At 50.2% G+C, this 25,207-nt stretch overlaps 7 non-coding genes across 7 annotated transcripts; 3 read left to right on the top strand and 4 right to left on the bottom strand.

Annotated features, from left to right (window-relative positions):
• The first annotated feature begins 8,800 nt into the window (after positions 1-8,800).
• Positions 8,801-8,872, top strand: TRNAA-AGC. Its single transcript has one exon. It is a non-coding gene; the product is annotated as a tRNA-Ala (tRNA).
• A 3,293-nt stretch (positions 8,873-12,165) lies between these two features.
• TRNAA-CGC lies at positions 12,166-12,237 on the bottom strand. Its single transcript has one exon. It is a non-coding gene; the product is annotated as a tRNA-Ala (tRNA).
• Positions 12,238-14,955: 2,718 nt separating this feature from the next.
• Positions 14,956-15,027, bottom strand: TRNAA-UGC. The gene has a single exon. It is a non-coding gene; the product is annotated as a tRNA-Ala (tRNA).
• Positions 15,028-17,206: 2,179 nt separating this feature from the next.
• Positions 17,207-17,279, top strand: TRNAF-GAA. Its single transcript has one exon. It is a non-coding gene; the product is annotated as a tRNA-Phe (tRNA).
• A 1,292-nt stretch (positions 17,280-18,571) lies between these two features.
• TRNAT-AGU lies at positions 18,572-18,645 on the bottom strand. Its single transcript has one exon. It is a non-coding gene; the product is annotated as a tRNA-Thr (tRNA).
• A 1,205-nt stretch (positions 18,646-19,850) lies between these two features.
• Positions 19,851-19,923, top strand: TRNAF-GAA. Its single transcript has one exon. It is a non-coding gene; the product is annotated as a tRNA-Phe (tRNA).
• A 559-nt stretch (positions 19,924-20,482) lies between these two features.
• Positions 20,483-20,555, bottom strand: TRNAF-GAA. The gene has a single exon. It is a non-coding gene; the product is annotated as a tRNA-Phe (tRNA).
• Between the last annotated feature and the right edge of the window lie 4,652 nt (positions 20,556-25,207).

Raw genomic sequence — 25,207 nt, 5'->3', positions numbered from 1 at the left:
ACATTCCAGTCACATGAAATATGAAGTCTAAGCTTCATATTTTGTATATCATCTCCTATGTATATCATGGCTGCTTCTAAATCAGAGATACTTTCATCTAATTTTTGATCTATGATCATTTGTTGATTCCAAGCTTTGCTAGCATTCTCGTGCCACTTTGTACAAATTGTGTGCTTTGTACAGTTTGATGCAAGGCTATTCCTGCAGTGGTAGCTGTAGCAGTAATGGCTGTTAATTCCTAAAATAGCTGTTTTAAGCAACCCAAAAAATCTTTTTGTTCTATGGACCCAATCCTTCAAAACTGTTGACAGTATTACGGGTATCTGGAGAGCTTTCCCAAACACCGTGGCGTTTCACTGGTAACCAAATGCCTGTTCTTCTTCTATCTATATGCGAAAGATAGGTTTGTCTGTATAAACATTCTCATCTACACAGATGAACATTTTACATTTGAGACAGCTTATTTCTCTATCTCTATGATCAAAGTCATTTCTCCAGTAACAAAAACATAGGGATCTCTAACACAAGCTTTTTACCCATTCTTTATCCATTAGGAAAAAAGAAAATGCATAGTCATTAGACTGATGAATGTAAGAGCCGTTCCAAACTCTTATGGGATTTAAAGCGGTGGTGACCTTCCATAAATTCTTTTGTCTTTTATGATAATTAACAAAAGGAGATTGCATAGAAAGTCCTTGTCCAAGCCAGACCAGAGGTGCATCTCCTGAGGTTAAGGTTTGTGGTAAAATGGGATCATCAAAAACTTGCCATTTTAAATTTCGATGAGAAGAGCAGGGTCTCCCAGTGCAATTGTTGACTGCCATCCCCTTAGGGGACCAGTCCCATACAATTCCATAGCAATCATTAATAACAATACTGGGGTGAGAAGCTCGACAATCCTCCCATAAAGGGCGAATTCCCTCATCCAACCACATTTGTGTTGCTTTGCATTCCGGAATAGGGGGTGCTGCTGGGTTATAGCCAGGACCCCGATATTCATGGGCTAGGAATCCCTTAGTGGAGAGTAAATGTAACTGATCTTTTTTTTTTTAAGATTTTTTAAATTTAATTATTTGACAGACAGAGATCACAAGTAGGCAGAGAGAGAGGGAGGGAGAAGCAGGCTCCCCGCTGAGCAGAGAGCCCGATGTGGGGCTCGATCCCAGGATCCTGGGATCATGACCTGAGCTGAAGGCAGAGGCTTTAACCCACTGAGCCACCCAGGCGCCCCAATGTAACTGATCTTTAGTGAAATAATTATCAGTAGGAAAGTCCACCAACCATCTTTGATCATCAGGGATAAGACAACTGGAATGATTGCCGATACATATTAGTCTATTTTGATATCCTAAGGTAAGATTAGTATTTTTGCCCTCCTCTAAGGGTAATAGCGGCAATCTAGGATCCAAAATTTCAGGTACCCATTTTGGGGCATTTAAATAAATTGGTATTCTATCTGCTCCCCACTCTACTGGATGGAGCAGAGGAGGATTGGGTATATTAAGCCCAGTAAGTAAAGTTATGTATTTGTGCATAACATCCAGGAAGACTTACAGCTACAGTGACGAGCGCCATCATAGTTACCGCCAGGTTGTTAGGGGTGAGAGGACGTTGCTCATTCTCCAAAATTTCCTCCACTTTCTTGGTCAGCTCCTTTATCTGGTCCCAAGTTGGAATCTTTGCTCTGTCTGTCCCAGGTATCATGACTCGAGTGTTCTTTAAAGTGAGACCCTCGAAGCTGATGATCAGTGGTGGGTCCGGTTCGAATCCAAATCTTTTCCTCTCGCTCATGACGAACCCTTATGAAACGAGAGGGCACCCATCTGGGCTCCACGGCCTCGTTGGGTAGTACACATGCATATCCCTTTCCCCAGGTAACTAAGTTACCAGGGAGCCATTGATTAGAAGTACTATTTTTCCACCAGATTGGAGGATAAATTTTGTCTTGTTTTTGTTTACTAAAATGTCTTTCTATCGCTGAAGTGTTTTTATCGTCACGATTCAAAAAATTAAGAGTAAATAAAAGTTGTGCTAATACCTCTTGAGGAGGACCTTGTATTTTCTTTTTGTTTATAAAGCTGTAATTTTAATACTTGATTAGCCCATTCTCCAATTCCTTGACCTTGAGGATTATACGGGATGCCAGTGGGATGTTTAATATTCCATAGATTAAAGAAGGATTGTAACTTATTGGAAACATAAGCAGGCGCATTATCAGTTTTTACTGCTTTAGGCATTCCCATGACTGCAAAGGCAGAGTGGAGAGGTCTGATAACATGTGCAGCAGTTTCTCCTGTTTGCGCTGTAGCCCAAATGAAGCGAGAATGTGTCTATAGTGACATGAACAAAAGTTTCCCAAATGAAGGGGTGTGAGTAACATCCATATGCCATATTTTATGGGCTGTCATGCCTCGTGGGTTGATACCCGCTGGCTGTGTAGGCAGATTGATAGCAGCACAAGAAGGACAGCAGTGGACAATAGAATTTGCTTGTTCCTTAGTAATAGGGAATTTGTGCCAAAGTCCTTTTTGGTTAACGTGTAAGAGAGTGAAAATCGGAGGCTTCCTGAAAAGCTGAGAAAACAAGAGAATCAGCTATTTCATTACCTTTAGTTAACGGCCCAGGAAGGCCGTTGTGACTTCGGATATGAGTAGCATAGAAAGGGGCAGAACGCTGATGAAAGAGGGATTGTCAACGATGAGATAATGAGTGGAGGGAGACATCAGTAGTAGAAATAGTAGCAGTTTCAATATGCTGTAAAACATACACTGTATACAAAGAATCAGATAACAGATTAAATGCATAAGAAACGTCTTGAAAACAATGCAATAACCAGCGTTAATTTTGATTTTTGTGCTGAGAGACTGGTAGTAAATATGATGTTCGAAGTAGGACAGTAATAACAAGCTTTACCTTTGACAGAGCCATGGGAAAAGTAAGTAGGAGCATCTGTTACTGATTTTTAGAAGTAACTTTAGAAGGACAAAAGCAGTGTGTTTTAAAAAGGAAACAACAGGTAAAGAGGGATAATGCGAAGTGTATCCAGTAAAGCCACTAAGGGCAATTTGCCAATTTAAATTATTTTGGAACGCCGTTTCAATTTGTGTCTTATTTAAAGGCAAAGCAATAACCTGCAGATCATACCCCTGTATTTGGTGAGTTCTTTTTCTTCCTAATTGGGATAATACAGCCAATATGGTCTATATAGGTAGTGTTTTAACAGTATTATTTGGGAGAAAAATCCATTCTATACTTTTTCCTGAATAATTAATCCAGTGGGTGTATGTGGAGTATGAAAAATGAGAACATCTAACGGTATCCCAGGTTGGACTCTATCCGTTTGCATTGAATTAATCTGGCTTTCAACAAATTGTAATTCTTTTAAAGCCTCTTTTGATAGGATCCTGGGGCTGTTTAAACTAAGATCTCCCTTTAAAGAGGCAAATAGATGCTGTAAAGCATAAGTGGGAATTCCAGTTTTAGGTCTTATCCAATTAATGTCTCCCAATAATTTTTGCAAATCATTCAAGGTTGTAATTTTATCTCTATGGGTTTGAACTTTCTGTGGTTTAACTGAGGTCCTATCCATAATGACCCCCAAATATGAGAAAGGTGTGGTGACTTGTATTTTTTTCAGAGCTATAATTAGTTTGTATTTTTCCAATTGCAATTGAAGCATTCTGAATGCATCCTGTAATTACATGTTGTCAGAGGCTGCACATAATATATCATCCATATAATGGATAAGATAAACTTGTGGAAACTGATTTCTAACTGGCTGTATAATTTTTGCCACATACTCCTGACAGATAGTGGGGCTATTTAACATTCCTTGTGGAAGAACCTTCCATTGATATCGTTCGGCTGGTTCTTTTAAATTTACACTGGCAATAGTGAAAGCAAAACGGGGACAGTCTTCCTTAGCAAGTGGTGTAATATAAAAGCAATCCTGTATATCTGTGATAATTATTGGCCATTCGTGTGGGACTAGATTAGGCAAAGGCAATCCAGGTTGGAGAGACCCCATGGGTTGGCGAGCAGAATTAACCTCATCCAAGTCTGTTAAAAGTCTCCATTTTCCTGATTTTTTCTTAGTAACAAAAACTGGTGAATTCCAAGGACTGTGAGATTCTTCAATGTGTCCCTTTATCTGTTCCTCCACTAAGGTTTGCAAAGTAGTAATTTCTCTTCTGTTAAGGGACACTGCTGCACCCAAATGGGTTTGTCCTCCTTCCAATTTAACTTAATGGGTTCAGGAGCAGCGGCCCTCGGTGAAATTTCTGGGGTCTTCCTTAAGGGAAGGTATAACCAGAGAGGCTTCCCACTGACTTAGTAAATCTCGCCCCCAAAGGTTAATGGGCAAGTCTACAATATATGGCTGTAGATAACCCTTTGACCCTCAGGTACTTCACAGAATATTGAAGCTCTGACACGCATTGCCAGCCTGGCCTAATCCTGTAATGGTAACAGGAGAGGAATTATATGGCCATTTTTTAGGCCAATGTAATGAGCTTATTATAGAGACATCAGCTCCAGTATCAATTAGACCTGAAAATTCCTTTCCTTGTATTTCAAGATGACAAATTGGTCTATCTTGATCAATTTTCTCAGTTAAATATGCTCCAGTTTTTCCAGTACTTCCAAACCCATTGGAGTTTATTTTTAGATTGACCCTGGAGATAGGGTTAAAGTAACAACTGGGCAATGCACTCTCCTTTTTGAAAATGGTATGGAGCCACAGTAGTTAACATAATTGAAATTTCACCAGTATATTCTGATAATCAATAATGCCAGTATGAACTAGTACTCCCTTTGAAGTAAGGCTAGATCTCCCCAAAAGTAACCCAGTGGTCCCCTTTGGTAAAGGGCCATAAATATTAGTTGGAATTTTAATGAGAAGCTTGGTAGGCATTGAAAGATAATCTTTGGGAATGGGGCTATCTAATCCAGCACTACCAGTTGTGGCATGTAATATTTTTAAAATGGTACACTCGTCTGAAAGCTGGGTGTTATGGGAGAATTGGCCCTCTTGTTTTTCGGGGCTGAGGGCTTGCCCCGAAATAAGTTTCCCTGAAGGAGGAATTCATCCTTGCTAACTCTGGAACGACATTAACTTGCCCAATGATTTCCCTTTTTACATTTGGGACAGAGACCAGGTGTTTTATTTTTTATATTTTGCAGAGGGAATTTTCCTTTTTGCCTACACTGAGCTTTAGTGTGCCCTACTTGCCCACATTTGAAACACTGTCCTTTAAATTTTCCTGTGGTCAGAGCAGCCATTGCTTGAGCTAACAAATCAGCTTTACAGGTCTCTGTTCCTACTCCTCGGCACAGCTTACTATAATCTGTCAATGTTCCCTTGCCTTTAAAGGGTGATATCAGTTTCTTACAATCAGCGTCAGCATTCTCATAAGCCAACAGCTGAAGAATGGTATCCGCAGCCTCAAGATTATTTATGTCTTTTGACAGCCTCTTGTAATCTTGCAGTAAAATCAGTATAGGGTTCTTTTGGACCTTGTATCACCTTTTGAAAAGAAGAGCACTTCTCTCCTTGGGAATCTATTCTCTCCCAGGCTCTTAAACAGCAACGCCGGAGCTGCTCAATAGCTTGATCATTCATTAATACCTGGTCTTGCATCCAGGCCCATGGCCCAGTACCCATGAGCTGTTCCATGGAAATAGGAACATTACGAAATCTGTTATGGGCGGCTGCTGGTTTTTTTTTTTTTTTAAGATTTATTTATTAGACAGACAGGCAGGCGGGGTGGGGGGAGCAGGCTCCCCGTTGAGCAGGGAGTCCCATGTGGGGCTCGATCCCAGGACCCTGAGATCATGACCTGAGCGGAAGGCAGAGGCCCAACCCACGGAGCCCCCCAGGCGCCTAGCAGCTGCTGTTTCTGCGCGATCTTGCCACCACGTTTTGAATTGCAACAACTCACTTGGAGATAGAACTGCTCTTGCTAACAATGACCAATCCGTCAGAGTAAGTCGATTGCCTTCTTCGATGCCTTCAATGATTCCCATTGTAAGTGGAGAATTAACTCCCTAGTTTTGTACTGCTTGTTTTAGCTCCTTCAATAATTTGAAGGGAAAGGGCTCATGCTTGGCCTCAGACACCATTAAGGTTGTTAGGATCATGTCCTGGAGCGACATGTTCTGTAATAACAACCAGGAAATTAAAATGCAAGGCATCTAGGTCTCCCGCTCTCTGTGCTTCAAGGAGGCCTTTCTGAAGAGCTGATAGCATGTATTTTTTCCTCTTTTTCACTAAATGGTGCCTTCCTATAGGACAGTGGAGCCGATGGCGACAGCGCCGTGGGCGCCTCTTGTTTTGTTATTGGACAAGAAGGAGATTCCTCCTTTATATATTCCTTTCTGGTGGCCTTAGTCATTTCTTTCTCCTTCCGAATGGAACGTTCAGGATCCTCTTTTTTAGCTTCTCCTGAACATTCGTTATCGCTCTCTGAATCGGGGGCTTGTAAAGGCTCCAAAACGGAGCGAATGAGGGTCCAAGTAGGGCATATAATAATTGGAATTGGTTTTCCTTTGGTATGCAAAAGTTTTAACTCATAACCTACTTTTTTCCATGTTTGCAAATCTAAAGTCCCTAATATAGGGAACCAGGAGCAATGTTCTTTAATTACCTTTAAAAGCTCCGTGAGTTGGCCCTCGCTGACTTTCGCTCCTCCGCCTTTAGGAGCCGTCTCAGTAAGCAAACGTGCAAACGTAAGGACGATAATCATTTGTGCTCTCTAGACTACCCATACCCTGCCGTAAGTACCCACAACTCACCAGCGGGGGAAAAGGCACGGCCGGGCAAAAACTCACGTTGGGGCGGCTTCTCCTGTTTCAAGTCCCTGTTCGGGCGCCACTTGCCGCTTCCAGTGGGAGAAGAATGAGGCACAAACAAGTCAGCTGCGAGAGAAAGGGAGCAGGGGACGACAGTCAGAAAGACTGCTACCACGGGCAACCCCTCAGTCTGGCTTTTATTAGAAACAATATCCCACAGAGGAGCCGAGGAAGTTAGTCACATGTCTTGTGGACAAACAAGAAGGAGGGTAAAGTTTATAGTTAACCAAGCACCTTCAAAGGACTCATCTAACAACCAGCCGGCGCTTTTGGGAGGAGAAAGGAGCGATAACGGAAAAGGGAAGCAGGCGGCGCCGGCGAGCGCCCTGAGCAGCCGGCGTTCCCAGCTGCTCCGCTTCAAGGTCGTTTATCGTCCTCTCCCCCAAAGGCCTGCTGCCAGTCTGTGTTTTTCTTCAAGCTGTATCTAAGTGTGCTTGGTAACTAGTAAAATCTTCCAGGGGTTATAGTTTAAGTGATACATTGTTCTGAGGGACAGCTCCATCAGGGGAAGAGGAAAGAATTGCCACCAGCGGGGGGTGGTGAATCCTCGGACCCCGTCCGGTCGCAGGTCGGCAGAGCCACCTCGGAGTACCAGGGTTTCAGTGGGACTTCACACCAAAGACCTTCGTCTTGCTTCACCTCTCCCCCTCATTCTTTCCCTTGCATTTTGAACCCTAACAGGCTAACAGTCCTGTCAGTGAAATGCCCAAGCAGAAAACGAGGGTTACAATGTTTCTGAACCGGGCGACGCTCCCACCTGGGGTACACACAACCCCGCCCTTCCCAAACTGCCAACAGGGCGGCCGCTGCTCTAGATGCTGGACCACAGCTGCCCGGCCGAAAACGCTCAGCCTCCGCGGGCTGGGACAGGAGTCACTCAGAGTCACACCATCCTCGGCCGAACCAGAGGCATCTGTGGGAAGCACCCTTCAAAGCCCTTACCCTGTCTTCCGAGGGCCTGGAGACCCTGCGGCAGGAACGCAGGAACGGCCACTTTCTACCTTCAGTCCTGTCCCCATCCTACCTGTGCCCTGAGACCCGACCCCAAATCCCTCCTCTCCTGTCCTTGCCCCTCGCTGTCTCTTCTCTCCTCCATCAGTTTCATGTGTGTCCCGCCGGGCGCCCGGCCCCTGTCCCTTCTCCAGCCCTCTCCTCTGGCCCCTCCTCGCTCCTCTTTTCCCAGGGACTTGCCTTTCCCGACGCAGGTCCCTCGCCCTCTCCTCCCCGGCCCCTCTCCTGCCAGAAGGCTTAAGATTTTCTCCAAAATTCCTATGTAGGTTCACAGCTGCACCCAGGCTTGCCTGGAGGTGGGAAATGGCGATTTTGCGCCTCGGGGCCTGATGACATCTGCGGGCGGGTGCCGGGGACACTGCTCCCAGCGGCGCTGTGCTTCCCCCGTGCGCGAGCAGCTCGGTCTGAGGCGCTGTAGCCACGGGGGCGTCCGCGTTTGTCGCCGTCGTCCGCCTCCCGGGACTGTCTTCCGAAGCCGAGCGGCCGCCCGAACTGGCTGCGGTCGCGTCCCCCACGCCGGGCGCCAGAGCGGCCGCCGGGACACGGGCGTGCGGCTCGTTTCCCGCCCCGGACAGCGAGTTAAGTACGTCCTGTCGGGCGGCTCCGCGGCGCTCAGCGGGCGCGTCTTGGCGCCCCCCCGCGCCCCGCACTACCTTGGGCGGTGCGAGCAGCTGCGTGGGCGCAGCGGGACGTTTCTGAGAAGCGAGGACCCGAGGACCGACACGGGTTCCCCGCTCGTGGCGGCGGGAGCTGGCGGGACCCGCAGCGGGAGGAGGGCAGCCCGGGTTGGGAAGAGCCGAGCGCGGGGCGCACTCCCGCCTCTCCCGGCGCCCCTGGGAGACCCTGTGGGCGCAGACTTCGGGGATGGAGGCGAGCACGACAGCCCCGGACGCGGCTCTGGATAAATTCCGGGCGGCACGCCCAGGGCGTCCCCGTCCGCGGGGGTGTAGCTCAGTGGGAGAGCGCGTGCTTAGCATGCACGAGGCCCCGGGTTCGATCCCCGGCACCTCCACCGCTGTGCGGCCTCGCCCCCCGTGCGGGTGAAGAAGGGTGGTCCGGCCTTGCGCTTTTCCTTTAAGTTGCTGGTGGTCTGGCGCTGAACCACTTACACCGTGACCCTGCCGCGCCTCGGATCTCCCCACCCGCTGCCCCGCACAGCGAAGCCAGAAAGAGCGCGCTCCCCCGAAGCACGGTCCGGGGACGGCGGGTTATGCTTGGCGGCGGCTTCTACCGAGAAGTGGGCGAAGAACCAGGCGAAGGGGGCGGCGGGAGGAGGCCCTCGGGAAAATTCCTTTAGATCCCCCACCCCTGTCCCTTGGCTGCGCCCGGATCGGTGCCCCGCCTGCTGCTCCGGAGACCTCGTCCCGCCCGCACTCGCCCCTGCACCCCGTCTCCGTCCCCGCGCTCGCGCCGCGGCAGGCCCTCGCAGTCACCCGGCCGGAGCGCTGCGGTCGCGGCTTCTTCCTGGGAAGAGGTGTTCCGTGTCCGGCCCAAGCTCTCGCCATGCCGCTCGAAGGCTTCCAAGGCCCCTTGTCTAAACTCGGATTTCCAGAGGAGCCGGAGCAGCTGGCGGCCCTCAGAGCCCAGCCCCGCAGGTTTCAGGAGACCCCAGGAGCGCGGGGGCGCTGCGCCTTCCCGTGGAACGAACGCTTTGAAGCCCCCTTTCCGTAGGAGGAGGAGAACCTTCTGGTCTCCTAACCCCCCGGTGGAACCGGAGACAGAGAAACGCCCGCCCGAATTGCGGGAAGTTTCCGCGCGGGTGAGGACAAGAAGACTTGCAGGTTGGTTGCACGGATGGTGATGACTTTTGCAAAGAATAGTAGATACAGGAGGAAGGGTGAGAGTTCTGCTCGGCTGACGTTTGTTACTGTTTGGTTGATTTGTTTTTGCTTTGGGAGCATAGGTGAAGCAATAAGGGGAAATATATAGTTTGGGTTTGGACGTGACGTAACTTACGTGTCTTCCTCGCGGCTCCTGCCCGGGTCCTCCTCTTCTGCCCCCTTCTTCACCACGTCCTGTGTCGCCTCCTCCACTCCCCACCTCTCCCCTCCGGGAGCTAACTGAGCCTCGCCCTGTGATTCGAGGGAGAGGAGGAGAGCGACTGGGGAACCGGAGAGGTGATCGAGAACTTACTAGGATATTCGGGAAAGTACAGGTTTCGCACCGGGAGAAAAGTATCCGAGTGGAAACTGAGACAATACAATCATTTATGGTTACCCCCCCCCACACACACACACACTCATATTTGGTCACTACCAATTTTGCCAACAGGAGGGAAGCTCTATTCTTTGCGCCCCGGTGATGGCTGAGCTTGGAGGCGCGCCCGCCAGCCGGGGTTGGGGTGCGGAGGTTGTTATGAATGGAAAGTGCTTCTGGGAACCGCTTCTTGCTCTGCCTCCAGAAAGCCTCCCTGTACTTCTCTGTGGGTCCTGGAGACAGAAGGTAGAGTCCTCCAGGCGAAACCACTGCCCGGTTTTGGAACAAGCCGCTGGGCTCCAGACTTTGCTATAGCAACCACTGACGACACACAATTACTGTTTTTTTATTTGGGATGTTTCCTTTTCCCATCTGGATCTAACTTTCCAGAGGCAATCTTTCTGTTTCTGTTTTTTCAGGCCCTTTCTCTAGCATTTCCTGCTGGAGGGGACAGCCCATAGGGCTGGAGGAGCAGAGACCCCGTGGAATGATGTAGGAAACCCGTGACACCGCACCACTAGCTCTAGAAGGAACGACACATTCGGAGCCCCAGCCTTCAGCCCCCTGAGTCACGGTGGGCCATGCATGCCCGTGGTTGAGGCTCTGAGGGTCTAGGACTCAGCTACTCCCTTCCCCTGGAGAAACGTATCCCATATATGGGTGCCCTTGCCGGTTAGTGGCCAGAGTTCCATTGCTTTATGGCGACTTCTTATCTCTCATCGCTTTTAACAGCTGCTTGGGAGAGTCTCTCAGAGATTCTTCAGGGCTCCATGCGAGATACAGCGAGGCCACAAAGAGCAAGGGGAAGATCATGCTGGAGAATGGATGCTTGCCAAAATGGAAGAGGGGGGTCCAAGCTGTTTCCCACTGCTGATGACTCTGCGTCCCAGTCAGGAGGCAAGAGAGTGAGCATCAGAGGGAAGGAAAGCTCATTCCCTTAGCTTTTGGGCTAAAATAATTTAGGCAGCAGCGTGACTACAACACACCTGGACCAAGGTAGCCGGAGATGGCCAGCTGGCGAAGGGGCTGTCTGGGACTTGAGTCCTCAAGGAGATGGAGCTTGTGATGGATCCCTGTTCCCTCTCCTGATCTCAGAGGAACTAGGAGGAATGTGCTTTTAGCTTTTCCAAAGGAGGGAATTTAGATGTCATCTTTTAAATTTCGACTTCGCATTTTGAAGCATCCCTTTCTAATACAGAAGGTAGCGTGTAAAGGCTTTGCAAAGGAAAATGGACCGATTCTGGCTCATTCACCCAACATACGACCTGCCGAGATCAATGATATTCCATACTCCATAGTTTGTGCCGTCTCTTTAACAAGTGATAACAAGTGATGTTTACTTGTTTGTTTAAATACAAGCAACTTATACATTTGTCCTTATTCCCACCCAAACAGCTTTGGCCACATCTTCCTCCAGGACATTCGCTGTGGTGCTGCACGAGGTGTTAATTCAGTTAAAGATCTGGGAACAAAAGAGTTCACGAGGACACGTGGAAGGTAAGGAATCTAAAACCGTTGTTTGCCGTTTTCTGAGACTGAGCTTCAGCGCGGTGCTCCGTGAATGTTTTGTGTAAACTTCTTGTGAACATCAGTTTAATAGGGAGTACGCGTAACCGTGCTCCAGATTCCAGGATCTTTCCTTTGCGGTCGGTGCGCGCTCGCTCGTCTGAGGGAGCTAGCGGTCTCCGGCTCCCAGAGGATGCTCTGGACGTGCACGAGGCTGGGGTCAGGGTCGCCCGCACGCTCGAGGGCCGCGCCCCACGGAGGCGGGGCTCCCGGCGCGCTCCGCGAGGCAGGGGGTGGGGAGGAGCGGGGGAGACCGGTCCCTGCGCGTTGGACCGCGCAGTCTCCGCACAACCTAGGAGACTTCACGGATCTTTTTTCCCCTTTTTTCTGTTGGGGGATTCCTCCAAATGAGACGAAAAGTGCACGGTCTGTGGGTGTGGCTGCAGCTTGGTGTTTGGGGCGGCGGTGAGACTGAGGAGTGCCGCTGTCTTTCTTTTCTTCTCTCTTCCGTGAATGTCGGCGTCTTGGGGGCCCCCAGATCCCACGGAGTAGAAATGACACAATACTGAAAGAAACACGGTAAGGCGCGCGAAAAAGCTCGGATGGAGGAGCCGGGGGTCGAACCCGGGGCCTCGTACTTGCGAAGCACGCGCTCTACCACTGAGCTACACCCCCGCCTGCTCGCGGACTCTGGGGATCCTCCATAAATTTGAAGTCGTGTGTGTGGCTCGCGTCCTGTTTCTGTTGGAGAAACCAAATGTGTCCAGCGCGACTAGGTTTCGGGAAGCCCTTCTGTTGTCAGGTGGGACAGGTCGGTCGTGGAGTCTGAGCCTCTTCATGTGAGGTTTAAGAGTTTTATCAGTTCAAGGCCTGTTGACTCATTGTTTCCTTTTTCTTGTCCCTTATTTCCAGCGTTTACATGGAAGCCGCCGGGAGCTCTCCCCAGAGCGCGTTAGTGTGTGGTCCCGCACACCTCGCAGCCTGCTGCGGGCTCCGCTGGCCCCTGGGAAGCAGGACTGGGGGAGGCGAGCCCGGGCTGCTGCAGGAGAGAGCCTTATCTGTGCACAGTGCCCTGATTGTCTCGGTCTGTCCTAGTCTAAGCAGCCGACTTCGGAGGCTCTTTCAGGATCTACTAGATCCGTAAGAGGATGAATTTAACAGTGAAAGGCCCGGGAGAAATTTGAGGAACAAGGTAGACTGACACAGGGTTTGGGTTCTCATTGGAGTCTGACACTTAGTACTGAGGAAGACTTGCAGGTTGGTTGCACGGATGGTGATGACTTTTGCAAAGAATAGTAGATACAGGAGGAAGGGTGAGAGTTCTGCTCCGCTGACGTTGTTACTGGTTGGTTGATTTGTTTTTGCTTTGGGAGCATCGGTGAAGCAATAAGGGGAAATATATAGTTTGGGTTTGGACATGACGTAACTTACGTGTCTGCACCATGGCCCCCTGAGGACGTCTACCTGAGGCCATTACAGTCAGAGTCTGGAACGCTGCAGTTATCTCTGAACCTGAATTTCCAACATGCATGTGCCTGGGAGGAGAGGGCATGTTAGAAGTGCGTGGAATAAGGGCTTAAAGTTCTCCATCAAAACTGGTAGATAAGGAACTTATTACTTTTTTAAAAAAAAATGAGAGTGCCTTAAAAAATGGTTCATTAAAAAAAAAAATGAGAGTGCCTTGGTGGCTCAGTTGGTTAAGTGGGGCCTTCGGCTCAGGTCATGATCCCAGCATGGTGGGATCGAGTCCCACATGGGGCTCCTTACTTGGCAGGGAGCCTGCTTCTACCTCTGTCTGCCTGTGCTCTCTCTCTTTCTGACAAATAAATAAAATCTTCAAAAAATTAATAAAAATGACAGTGCTTCTAGACTGATCTCATTTGAAAAAAGATTTATACTCCTTGTTGTGGTCTTAACTTTTCCTTGGAACACCAAAGTCCTGTTTCCCACCATCAGCTTCCAGATAAGGTGATGATCTCTGCTTTGCCCCTCTTTGCCAATCTGTGACTATTTTAGTTATAGAATGCTACTACGTATCAAACTTCTCAAAACCAAGTGACTTTAAACAACTGTTAATTACATTTGCTCATAATTCCAGGCAGAAACTTGGGCCGGGCCTCCCCTGCTCTTTGGAGTTGGGACTGTTCACTGCCCTTCGCGGAGCTGGTAGCAGGGCTGGACTCGAAGGTCGGAAGAGCCTCCACTGCAGGGTATCAGCGCTACCCTGTGTGGCTTCCCAGTCACTTTGCCATTCCCGGTTCTAGCTCAGGCTTTCTCCTAGCCTGGCGATCCCAGATCCCATCGCAGTCAGACTCCCATGGAGCGCCTTCAGAGAGGGGCTATTTCAAGAGAAACCAAAGCAGAAATTGCACTTACAGCATCTGTGCAAGGAAACAACATCGGTTCCTCTCGTCCCCAGAGGACCGCCTTTGAGCAGAAATACTGTCCACAGGGAGGGTCTCCTGCCTCCAACACACTCGGAGTGCAGAACAGCTGTTCTCAACATTTCCTGTTTCTCAAAAGGAGACAGGAGCTGGCTGACTTCTGAGAAGCCAAGACTTCTCCATTACGTGGATTTATCTGAGCGTTCTCTACTGTGGGGGACGAACATTAATTTGTCTCCAAAATTAAAGCAGACCGATGATGGGATTTTCCTTACTTTGTCATTTTTCAGGTTCTTACAGGAAAAACAAAAGTCCGTGTTTGAATTCATGTGTTCTGTTTCTGGTATGTAATAAAGGATCCGGAGAGTCATTTGTCCGAGGCATTCAGCTTGCAGTCCAAAGTGTTTTCCAGACACAGCTGGATTCACATCACCTGATTTTTCTCATGCCCTTGTCTTCAGGATTAGCTTAAAGAAATCACACTGGTCTCCCTCTCTCTCTCTCCCCTCTTCCACCTCTTCCCTCCCCTTCTCTCCTCCACTCATCCCTCCTCTCTCCCTCTCTCTTCCTCTTACTGTGGATCTTCCTTAAGTCCTATTGTAAAATGGTACTCCAGGTGACAATACTGGTTGCATTTGCAGATGTCGAATAAGACTTTCTGTCTCCTTTCTTCCTTCTGATGTCACACCAATCACTTTTTTTTAAAGATTTTATTTATTTATTTGACAGAGAGAGATCACAAGTAGATGGAGAGGCAGGCAGAGAGAGAGAGAGAAGCAGGCTCCCTGCTGAGCAGAGAGCCTGATGCGGGACTCGATCCCAAGACCCTGAGATCATGACCTGAGCTGAAGGCAGCGGCTTAACCCACTGAGCCACCCAGGCGCCCACACCAATCACTTTTAAACAAAGAATTAGCAAAAAAACAAAAACAGAAAAGAAGATTTGGCATGCCAGAAGGAGTGTACGGATGTGGAGAACATTGGTGATAGGAAAAAGAAGGAAGTGCTTTTGGAGGTGCTGGGTATCGAACCCAGGGCCTCATGCCTGCAAAGCATGCGCTCTACCACTGAGCTACACCCCCAGGCGGAAGCTGCTTCTTCTGTGATATATTAGGAAATATGACTATCTTCTGTATTCTTTGGCAAGGCTGTGTGGTGTGTGTGTCAGAAAATTTATTCTCTTAATGGTACTAGTTCTACAATTTCTAAATTGGATTTTTTTTTTTTTTTGCTAGACCCAAGTATAGTAAATTCTAAGTCCAAATTGATACCATTCCAGCTCCCAGGTTCTTCCCAGCTGGGGTTAGTCTTCTTTAAGAGCTTCTTACTATCCTAATGCCTGTATTTTGTCTTGTTTTGTTTTGTTTTTGACTACTATTCTCTGGAGAGTCTCAGGTTGGGAGTTTCACTTGTCTTCATTCTTTTTCTCTACGGTGTCTTTCTCCTCCACAGATCACTCTACCTAATCTGCACTGACCGTCTTGTCTGTACCCACCTCTTCAAGTGTCATTGGTCTGTTATTACTCTCTTCCTTCACTTTCTACACTGAACCTTGCCTTGCTCACCAGTCATCTTCAACACCAGGATATCTTCTCCAGAAAACCAAGGAAGCACTTTGACAGCCTATGTGCAGAATGAAAATGATTATTGCTTATTTCCAACTGTGCTGTGTCCCTCATTCCATATCTTGAGAAATAGTCTTCACCCTGCGGACAGCTGGCAAATCTAGAAAAGAAAAAGGAAGGGGGAGGAGAGAGGGGGGAGGGAGAGAAGTAGAGAGGAAGAAAATGTTTAATTTCAATTTCCTTCCTTCTCCCTGCCTCTCCATTCCCAAGCAACCACTGACCTAATTCCCTGTCACTGTAGTTTAGTTTGCATTTTCTGACGTTTTATACAAATGGAATCATATCATATTTACTTTTTTGGTTTTACTTCTTTCACTCATCATAATTATCTTGAGATCACCCATGTTTAATGTATCAGTAGTTTATTCCATTTTGTGCTGAGTAGTACTCCATGGCATGGACAGACCACAGCTGGTTTATCCGTTCACTCATTTATGGTAAGCCTTTGGGTTGTTTCCAGTTATTGGTGATTACAAATAAAACTGATGTGAATATTTGTATACAAGAATTTGTATGCGCATAACAGTTTTACTTCTTTTCCATTGGATACATACTTAGAATTTGCATGGCTGGATCATGGGGTTGGTACAACTACAACTTTTTAAGAAACTGTCAAACCGTTTCAAAGTAGTCCTCTTTTTCATTACTGCTGATGGTGTATGAGAGTTTCATTTCCTCTGCATTCTTACCAACATATGGTATGGCTAGCATTTTTAATTTTAACAACTCTTATAACTGCAAAGGTCTATCATTATGGGCTTAATTTGTATTTCCTTAATGACTGATGTCGTGCATCTTTTGTTTCTTTGCCGTCCTTATATCTTCATTGACATCCTCTGCTTAAATATTCTGATATTTTATTTTATTATAAAACATTTTATTCGTTTATTTGTCAGAGAGAGAGAGATAGCACAAGCAGGCAGGGGCCAAGGAGAAAGAAGCAGAGAAAGAGCAGGAATCCCAATGTGGGACTCGATCACAGGACTCTGAGATCATGACCTGAGCCAAAGGCAGCAGCCTAACTGACTGAGCCACTCAGACATTGCTATTTGGGTATTTTAAATCAGGTTTTCTTATTGTTGACTATTAAGAGCCCTTTATATATTCTAGCTGTGAATCCTCTATCAGATATATGGTTTGCAAAGGTTGTCTCCCAGTCTGTGACTTGCCTTTCTGTTCTTTTAAACATGCTTTGCACAGAGCAGGATTTAACATTTTTTGATGAGGTTAAATTTATATAATTTTATGCTTTCGTTGTCATATCTACAAAGTATTTGACCCAAGATCACAAAGATTTTCTCCTGTGCATGGGACCCCGCGAAATTTTTTCTTTGGTTTCCTTAATTTTCTGAGATGTATCTGGGTTAACTGGCAGGATGAGGAAGAGAGGAAAGGCTTTATGTTTTGGAACCCTATTACCTCTCTTGTGTCTTACTCCTCCACCTACCGTCTCCCGCTGCCAGGAACTGGGTCCAAGCATTATGGGTGGAAGATAATAGATGCCCCCCGTTTCTGGGTGGATAATGTGCTGGACACTTCAACAGCGGCATTTGAAGAATCCGGAATCCCCTAAAATAGAGACGAAAACAATCCCAAGTATTGAAAAATAAATATCGGAAAACACTATCTCCAGGCAGCCGAAATAGCTCAGTTGGGAGAGCGTTAGACTGAAGATCTAAAGGTCCCTGGTTCGATCCCGGGTTTCGGCAGGCGGAGTAGCTTTTGTCCACCTCAGAGACAGCCGGCCTGCCACCCCGAGACCTATTTTTGCCATCTTGAAACTCGACAATAATTACACCTTGAATTTGTGTTTTGTAATTGATGTTCAAGGGGACAGCCGAACAGGCATCTGAACAAAGGAAAGGAGGGCAGTGTGCGCATCTGGCTTTCGTTGCTTTTCCTTCTGCAAACAGCGATCCCCAGGCCCCGTGAATCTTGATGTGTGAGGTGAGGGTGAACAGTAACATTCCTGCTGATAATTCACAAGTGGAGTCCACTTAATTAGAATGACATTAAATCAGCAAGTGAAAAATAAATTAACAGGTCGAGAGAGACCAAGAAAGGGGAAAAAACTTTATATTTTATTACCACTTTTAAGGGCACTTTCCCTCTCCTTTTAAAATAAATTCATTCATTCATTCATTCATTCGTTTGCTGGGTCACAGGGACAGCCAAGAGGGAGAGTCGATGTCATGGTGAAAGCCACAAACCTGCTTACACGTGCCCCCAAGAGCGACCGCATTATACCTTAGATTCTTACTGCACAAGAATCAAAGCGAGGCCTTGGCGCACCGAGGCAGAGATTCTGGATTTCCGTTAGCGCTCGGCCGGGGTCAGCCCCGATTTTACACCCGTGGAGGGAGGGCCAAGTCTGATGCTGGGTGCAGCGGGTGGCGAAGACCTGCGCAAGGCCAAGCAGACAGTGGGCCGTAGACTTCTGTGCTGTTTAGGATGAGGGACCTTACATTTTCATTTGGCACCGCGCGCCCCCGCTGTAACCCGTGCAGATCACCAGCCATCAACATTCACATCTCTTGGATTCAGTACATCTACCCCATGGCCACTCCAGGCTCCGCACACACCCGCAGCTGAGTTATGATCTCCTGCGCACTGGCAAGTATCGTGTTAAAGTCACGTCCACAGTTCCCCTCTGAACTTCAATGAGTCTGTCCGTGAACTGTGTGAACTCGGGGTTGGAATACCCGAGATAACATTGCCCGGAAAATCCCAAGGGAACTCGTGGTTTGTATTTACAAAAAGACGCATCAAGAAAACAGGGAAGCATGCTAGTGTCACCTTACTGCTCCTTGCTTTCGCAGCAGTTTTGCTTTGTGCAGCTATACCAGAATCAGTGCCATTTTGCAAGTCGGGGCTGAAGGGGTGAGGGTTGAGGAGTGTATGGAGGGAGCCCTATGGTCGAAATGGAATGAGCAAGTCCAAGTTTAAGAAAACTGGCGAAACGCCTCCTTGATTAGCAAGAAGCACACGCTTGTAGCGGCCCAGGCCCCACTGGGATTCGAACCCAGGATCTCCTGTTTACTAGACAGGCGCTTTAACCAGCTAAGCCACGGAGCCACGTCGGGGGTGGGGGGCACTGGAATTCCCACATCCGAGGAGGATTTTGCCGCGCAGCTGTGTTTCTGAGCAGACCCGCCCCTTCTTGGCCTTTCTTTTGCCCCGAGCAACCGGGACGGGAGCAACCGTGGCCCGCACACCCGCCCAGTGGTCTTCTCGCCTTGCGCTGCACAACCTCGTGGCAGTTGGCTCAGATTCTCGATGCGGCCTCCGGGAAGCGCGCGCAGACGGAGGCCAGAGGTGGGCGGCGAGTCCCCAGGCTCCGCGGCGTCCCTGCGGACCAGGTCCTGCGCCTCCGGGCGTCCTGCGTCGTGGCGCGGGGCTCCTCCTCTGCTCCCGGGGTCCGAGCCGCCGCCACCAGCGCTCGGCGGGGCTGTCCCGGACCCAGGACCCCAGACCACCCGGAGCTAAACGGAGACGGGCGGGCGGGCAGTGCCACGGTCTTCTTTCGGCCCGGCAGGGTGGTCGGGAGCCCGGCAGCGGGCGTCTACCCCCTGGTGTTGAAAAACCCAGAGGAGACCCTCCCCGTCATCCTCGGCCGTTGTGGGGGGTCGTCTACCAGATGAAGACCGCACGCAGGAGGGAAGTGGCGGGCGCGTCTCCTCCTCCTGCCGCCTCCTCTCCTGTGAAGTTCGGCTGCGACGGGCGCTGCCGACTCGTCTGTCCTCACCCCGGGGGCAGCTGCTCTCCTGCGGGTTGGGAAAGCTGTGACGAGTGTCCAGCCTGGCCGTGTTCATGTAGATTGTTTTCCTTCAGCGAATGTGCGCCGTCCTTGGATTCCGTATCTCGGCATTTTGGGAGATAATGAGAGACGAAAAGAAGAGGAAAAGGACGAACCTCAAGAAGTCTTTCCTTTGGTTTCCTTTTTTCTCCGAGCGGTGCCTGGGTCCCCTCACAGGATGCGGAGGAGAGAAAGGCTGCGGGGCTGGACCTCACCGCCGCGCCCCCCCGCCCCCCTCCTCCGCTGCCCGCGCTCCCGACGCCCGCACCGCTGCCCTCCCCCGCCCCCTCCTCCACCTGCCACCCCCCGGCGCCGGGAACTGGACCAACCTGCGCCCACGGGGCCTCCGAGCCTGTCCGGGTCGGCACAGATACCGCACAGCGGGACAGTCACACTTACGGCATCCAGAACCCCGAACGAAGGCTGAACCCCGTCCGCGGAGTGCAGGGGTGGGGGAGAGGCACGGAGAGGGCGTGCGTGGGTGGCCGGAATAGCTCAGTTGGGAGAGCGTCAGACTGAAGATCTGAAGGTCCCTGGTTCGATCCCGGGTGCCGGCAGGCGAGCGTTTTGGTCCCTGCGAGGTGGTTGCGGCTCCCGGGCGCCCAGGACTGTAAACGAAAGGACATGCCTGTGGGCCAACAAGACTTAATAGATGCACAGTGAAGTCCGGATTTCATAAATTCCGCCTCTCACAATATGCTCTGTTTTTACACAGTTTTTACAGATTTTTGGAGTAGTCACTGCCGCCGGCTCGGGCCGCACTCACACCCCACGCACTTTGCCCCGCTGCTTGCGGGCTACAGCCCCGCGCTGCTTGGACACGGCCTGTGGCGCCCCCTCCGCACCGCCTCGCGCGCGCCACTTGCCGCGGCGACAGCGACGGGTCCCCACCTTCGTCAGGGTCGGGTGCGTGTCCGCCCGGAGCGTCTGCTGCCTTCCTTCCCCCCGGGTCTTACAGGACACGGGGGAAGAACAAAAGTGGGCCGCCACCGCCAGCCCCTTGGTCAGGGGCCGTGCAGTCCCCGCTGTAGGATGGCTAACTGTGTCCATGGACATTGTCACCGGCCCCGGGCTCCCGGGAGCCGCAACCACCTCGCAGGGACCAAAACGCTCGCCTGCCGGCACCCGGGATCGAACCAGGGACCTTCAGATCTTCAGTCTGACGCTCTCCCAACTGAGCTATTCCGGCCACCCACGCACGCCCTCTCCGTGCCTCTCCCCCACCCCTGCACTCCGCGGACGGGGTTCAGCCTTCGTTCGGGGTTCTGGATGCCGTAAGTGTGACTGTCCCGCTGTGCGGTATCTGTGCCGACCCGGACAGGCTCGGAGGCCCCGTGGGCGCAGGTTGGTCCAGTTCCCGGCGCCGGGGGGTGGCAGGTGGAGGAGGGGGCGGGGGAGGGCAGCGGTGCGGGCGTCGGGAGCGCGGGCAGCGGAGGAGGGGGGCGGGGGGCGCGGCGGTGAGGTCCAGCCCCGCAGCCTTTCTCTCCTCCGCATCCTGTGAGGGGACCCAGGCACCGCTCGGAGAAAAAAGGAAACCAAAGGAAAGACTTCTTGAGGTTCGTCATTTTTCTCTTTTTTTGTTCCTTTGTCTTTCATTATCTCCAAAAATGCTGAGAAATTTTGATGATGGGGAGCAGTAACTTTGAACCCCAATTGAGCAAATGTTATCCCCAAAGATATTTCCATTCTTCTAATTATTATTAGTAATAATAATTGGATTCAACTATTTATACTTTAATTTCATTTTTAAAAGTGGAAATTTTTTCTCTGTTTTATATAAGTACCTATATCCTTGATTTTGCCATGTGACCTGCAAATTCTAAAATATTTACTTTTTGGCCATTTACGGAAAAAGTTTGCTGAAACTCCTGCTCCAGTGGACTATCTTCTCGGAGTCCTTGTGTTGGTGAGGAGAGAACAGCCTCTTCCTGAAAAGTCCCTGTGGTGGCCATGCTCTGCTGTGCAGGAGTGGCCGTCGTATGTGCTATGGTAAAAACGACCCCGTGAATCCTGTTGTGATGGGATGCGGGAGGGGGCTGGGTGTATCTATTCCAACTGGGTCCTGGGAAGTACCTATGGGGCAGATTCAAGGATTCAAATAGATGTGCAGTAAAGTAAGCCTGATTCTATCCACCACACGACGTGTATAAGACACCTCTCCGACCGGGAGACCACAGTGGCATCCTGTGTTCCAGTATTAATGTCGGCTCAGAGTCATGTTCAGTAGTCTCCACACATTCTGTCTTCAGCACACAGTTGCCTCGGTGAGTGGACTTTCTTTGGGGGGGACTGGAACAGAAATATTCACCATATACATTTTTCGTTGTGTACCAAGTTCCCTTCTCACATGGAGCCAAGCTCCTCTTCATTCAACGAGGCCTGGACTGGATTCCTGCACGCGAGATATGAGGTGGGGAAAGGCCAGCTGGAAGCCATGAGTCCTCTACGCGCCAAAATAGTAGACACAAAGGACATTGCAGTTCTGGAAGAATTCTCAAGACAAGTGCCATCAGCAAGGACATGAAAGCTGTACAGGAAGGTGTTCTTACCACATGTCCACTTAGCTTGCCTGCTGGTCTGTGCAGAAGACAAATAGTTACGGAGTGTGGCAGCGAGCGGTTGTGAACTTAAGGAAGTGGTGATTTCGGTTCTGGCTGCCGTCCCAGCGACAGTTCCAGTTCCATCACTGGGACAAATTGGCGGGTCGCTGCTGCTTTAGGCACAGCTTTTGCTGTAAAACACAGTTTGCTCTTTACGCAGCTAGAAATTGGCCACTGTTTGGGACTGAATTCTGTCTCTCCAAAATTGTACATTGAGGTCCCAACCCACAGGATCTCAGCCTGGGACTGTATTTAGAGATAGGACCTTTAAAGAGATGATTAAGGTAAGATTGAGGTCATATGGGTGGGCCCTAATCCAGGGTGACTCCTGCAAGGACTGCGTCCCTGTAGGAAGGGAGGCAAGGACACAGACAATGTGCAGACCGAGGAGAGACCTGTGACCGCACAGCAAGGTTGCCTCAAGGAGAGACGCCTGGAGAAACCAGACCTGCTGACATCCTGATCTTGGACTTGGAGCCTGCAGAACTGTGAGAAAATTACTTCCTTTGGTTAAGCCGTGGAATGTCTGGTGTTTTGCTCTGGCAGTCGTGGTAGCAGAGCCACATAGGCCTCACGCAGGGCTTGTCTTTGGTCGGCAGGGCCAGGAAGCATTTGGAGTTCTAGCATTCTTCTGTAAGTGAATCACAGGACAGACCCTTGGGATTCAGGGGCAAACTATGGCATCCTCTGCAAATTATTATGCTCTTTAAAAACTAGTTTCTGGCTTGTTGCTGGCTGTGGGAGAGCATGAGTGCCTGAGCATAAGTCGCCAAGTTACGGTGAGCGCCGGGCTTCCAGGCATGGCGTGGTCTTGCCTAATCTGCACGGTAATGCCGGCCGTGCAGAGCAGCGCTCATCACTGGGCAGAAATAGGAAATCCAAGCAGCTGTCCCAGTGGAAGCATTTGCGGGAGGAAACAGTGTATATTGCTGTGGCCCTTACACGTGGTACGTTTCTTCAGCCTACATCTGCAGCCTCGTAGGGTGTTTCTCTGGGGTTTTCCTTCAAATTTTATTTAAATTCTAGTTCGTGTACACACAGTGCAGTGCTGGTTTCCGGAGCAGAGTGCAGGGACCCATGTCTCACATACAAACCCGTGCCCCGCGCAGCAGGTGCCTCCTTAGTGCCCATCCCCTGGGCAGCCCATCTCTTTCCCCCTCCCTCCATCAACCCTCACCGTGTTCTCTGTCACACAGCACTGCTTTCGGGTGTTCAGGAAACCTGCAGCGATCCCGGCGTTGAAGCTAGCCATCTAGGGTTCTCTCTGAGAGCCTGCTGGTGGTCTCTACGGCAGGGCTCCGCATCCCAGCATGTCCTGGGACGACAGTGGTCACAAGGAGGGTGCACGGGGGAGGGTGAGTCAGGAAGGCTCGTGTTTGGGCTCCATACAGAAGCCTCCCATGTTCCACACCAGGATGTCGGGTCTCCGACCCCCTCCAGTTAACTGGTGTCTGAAGATGGAAGGTCTCCAGTCAACAACGCGACACGGCCACCCTCGAGGACGGTCCAGAATTGGAACTGGCCACCTCGCCGGATTCTCAGGCTGGGAAGACCAAGTCCCAAGTCCGAAAGCACCAAAGCCGTGGGGGAAACACATTCCAAACACGTGTACACATTCTCTAAAAGCTTGTTGTGAGATGCGAGACGGCAGATTTCTGGAGCCCACGACAATATTCTGTCCAGCATTCCGTACAGCTGTCGCAAACCCCGAGCCTCCATATGCTGTCATTCCACGGGGAGCCGGTGACACCCCCTGCGTCAGGTTCACGACGTTTGGCCACAACCATACCAGAGGATCAGACCGTGTATATTTTCACCCAAATAGATACTTACCCCAGTATTGATTTGCCTCTACCTCTCGTGATGCTCCCTCAAAACCACCATCCACGAGTTTACGGAATGTCTCATGTTCCACGGCATTCCACAGCATTGCTTCTGAGATAATAAAACCATTTTACAGCAAAGGAGGTGTGGCAGTGGGCTAATATTCTGGAGTTTGCTGGTCTTGCCATGTTGCCATCACTCTGAAGCGAGCAACTGGCCGGCCGGGACGCGGGGACAACCTTTCAAACATGGGGTGTGGTACCAGCGAACAGACAGCCTCCCCTGGAGCGAGGGTAAGACATCCGAGAGGTGGGAAATGCTCTGAACCAGGGACCGGTTTATGGCGCTGTAACTCTGTCATCAGGACTCAGGGTTGCAGGAATCAGAGGGAGGAAATGGGCCTCAGTCCTGCTGTGGAGCTGATGGCCTCGGGAACATCGTGCTCCCGGTCGGTGGTCCTGCTAACCTTCGCTGGACTCCAAAGCCTTTACGTGTGTCCTCCAGTGCTCTCTGTGATCGGAGCTGGTGTGTAACAGCACGGTTTCATACAGCCGGGGAGCCGGTGTCCGAGGGGGTGACAGGGACGACTTGAAGTCATGAAATCCTTGTATTCCTTACACCGCACAGGAGCTGGTGGGGAGGATGTGGCCTGTCATGCTGTGTGGACGAGCGGAGGGATGAGAGTTCTTTATGACGAAAGCTGAGTACCTTACCCGCATCGGGTAAGGCTGGGAGACCTGTTGTGGCGCCCTGACTTCCACCTCCATGTTTCTCAACCTGGGAAGCACCGAGTTGATAGAAGGAGTGATTAGTTCTCTCCTGTGGGGCACCCGGTCACCTTGCTCAGGAAAAGCCCACGAATGACTCACTCCGTCTGGTGACTGGACAGGGGGTGGAGAAGGGGGAGGGACCGTCACCGGGTGGGTTTGTGTTTCAGCCCGCAGCTGTGGCACTGAGCTGGTGCTGTTGCAAAAGCAACGCCGGTTCAGGGATGACAGACTAAGACTCTTCCTGTTTCTTCCTCCCCCTGCTCTTTTCCTTTCGTCGCCTCCATATATCGCCAGTGGAGGAGCGTCTTCAGGCTTGATCTAAAGCTGCCGTGCCTGTGGCCTCGGGTTCAGGAGATCCTGCATGAGCCAGATGTCCCTGTTTCATTTCCTTCACTCAGATGTTCCTTGAAGGACAGGCCTCGCCAGTAATCTGGGGCCCGTGGCGTTGAAATGGGTCCGGGGCAGAGGCAATCCACGGAGGGCATGAACCTAACTTTGATATGAGTAGGGGAAAGTGAGTAAATTGAAAGGGAGAGAGGAAAGTGAGAAAGGTTTGTCTGAGCTGGTTTGAGAGACTGAAGGGAAGGGCAGGGATGGCGGGGCCAGGCTGGGGGCCCTTCATGTCCTGCTCCCGACCACCGAGCTGT

Source organism: Lontra canadensis, unplaced genomic scaffold (assembly GCF_010015895.1).
Source record: "Lontra canadensis isolate GAN:19392208 unplaced genomic scaffold, GSC_riverotter_1.0 scaffold194, whole genome shotgun sequence".
Classification (NCBI taxonomy): Eukaryota; Metazoa; Chordata; class Mammalia; order Carnivora; family Mustelidae; genus Lontra; species Lontra canadensis.
This window is presented reverse-complemented; position numbering and strand designations above follow the sequence as displayed.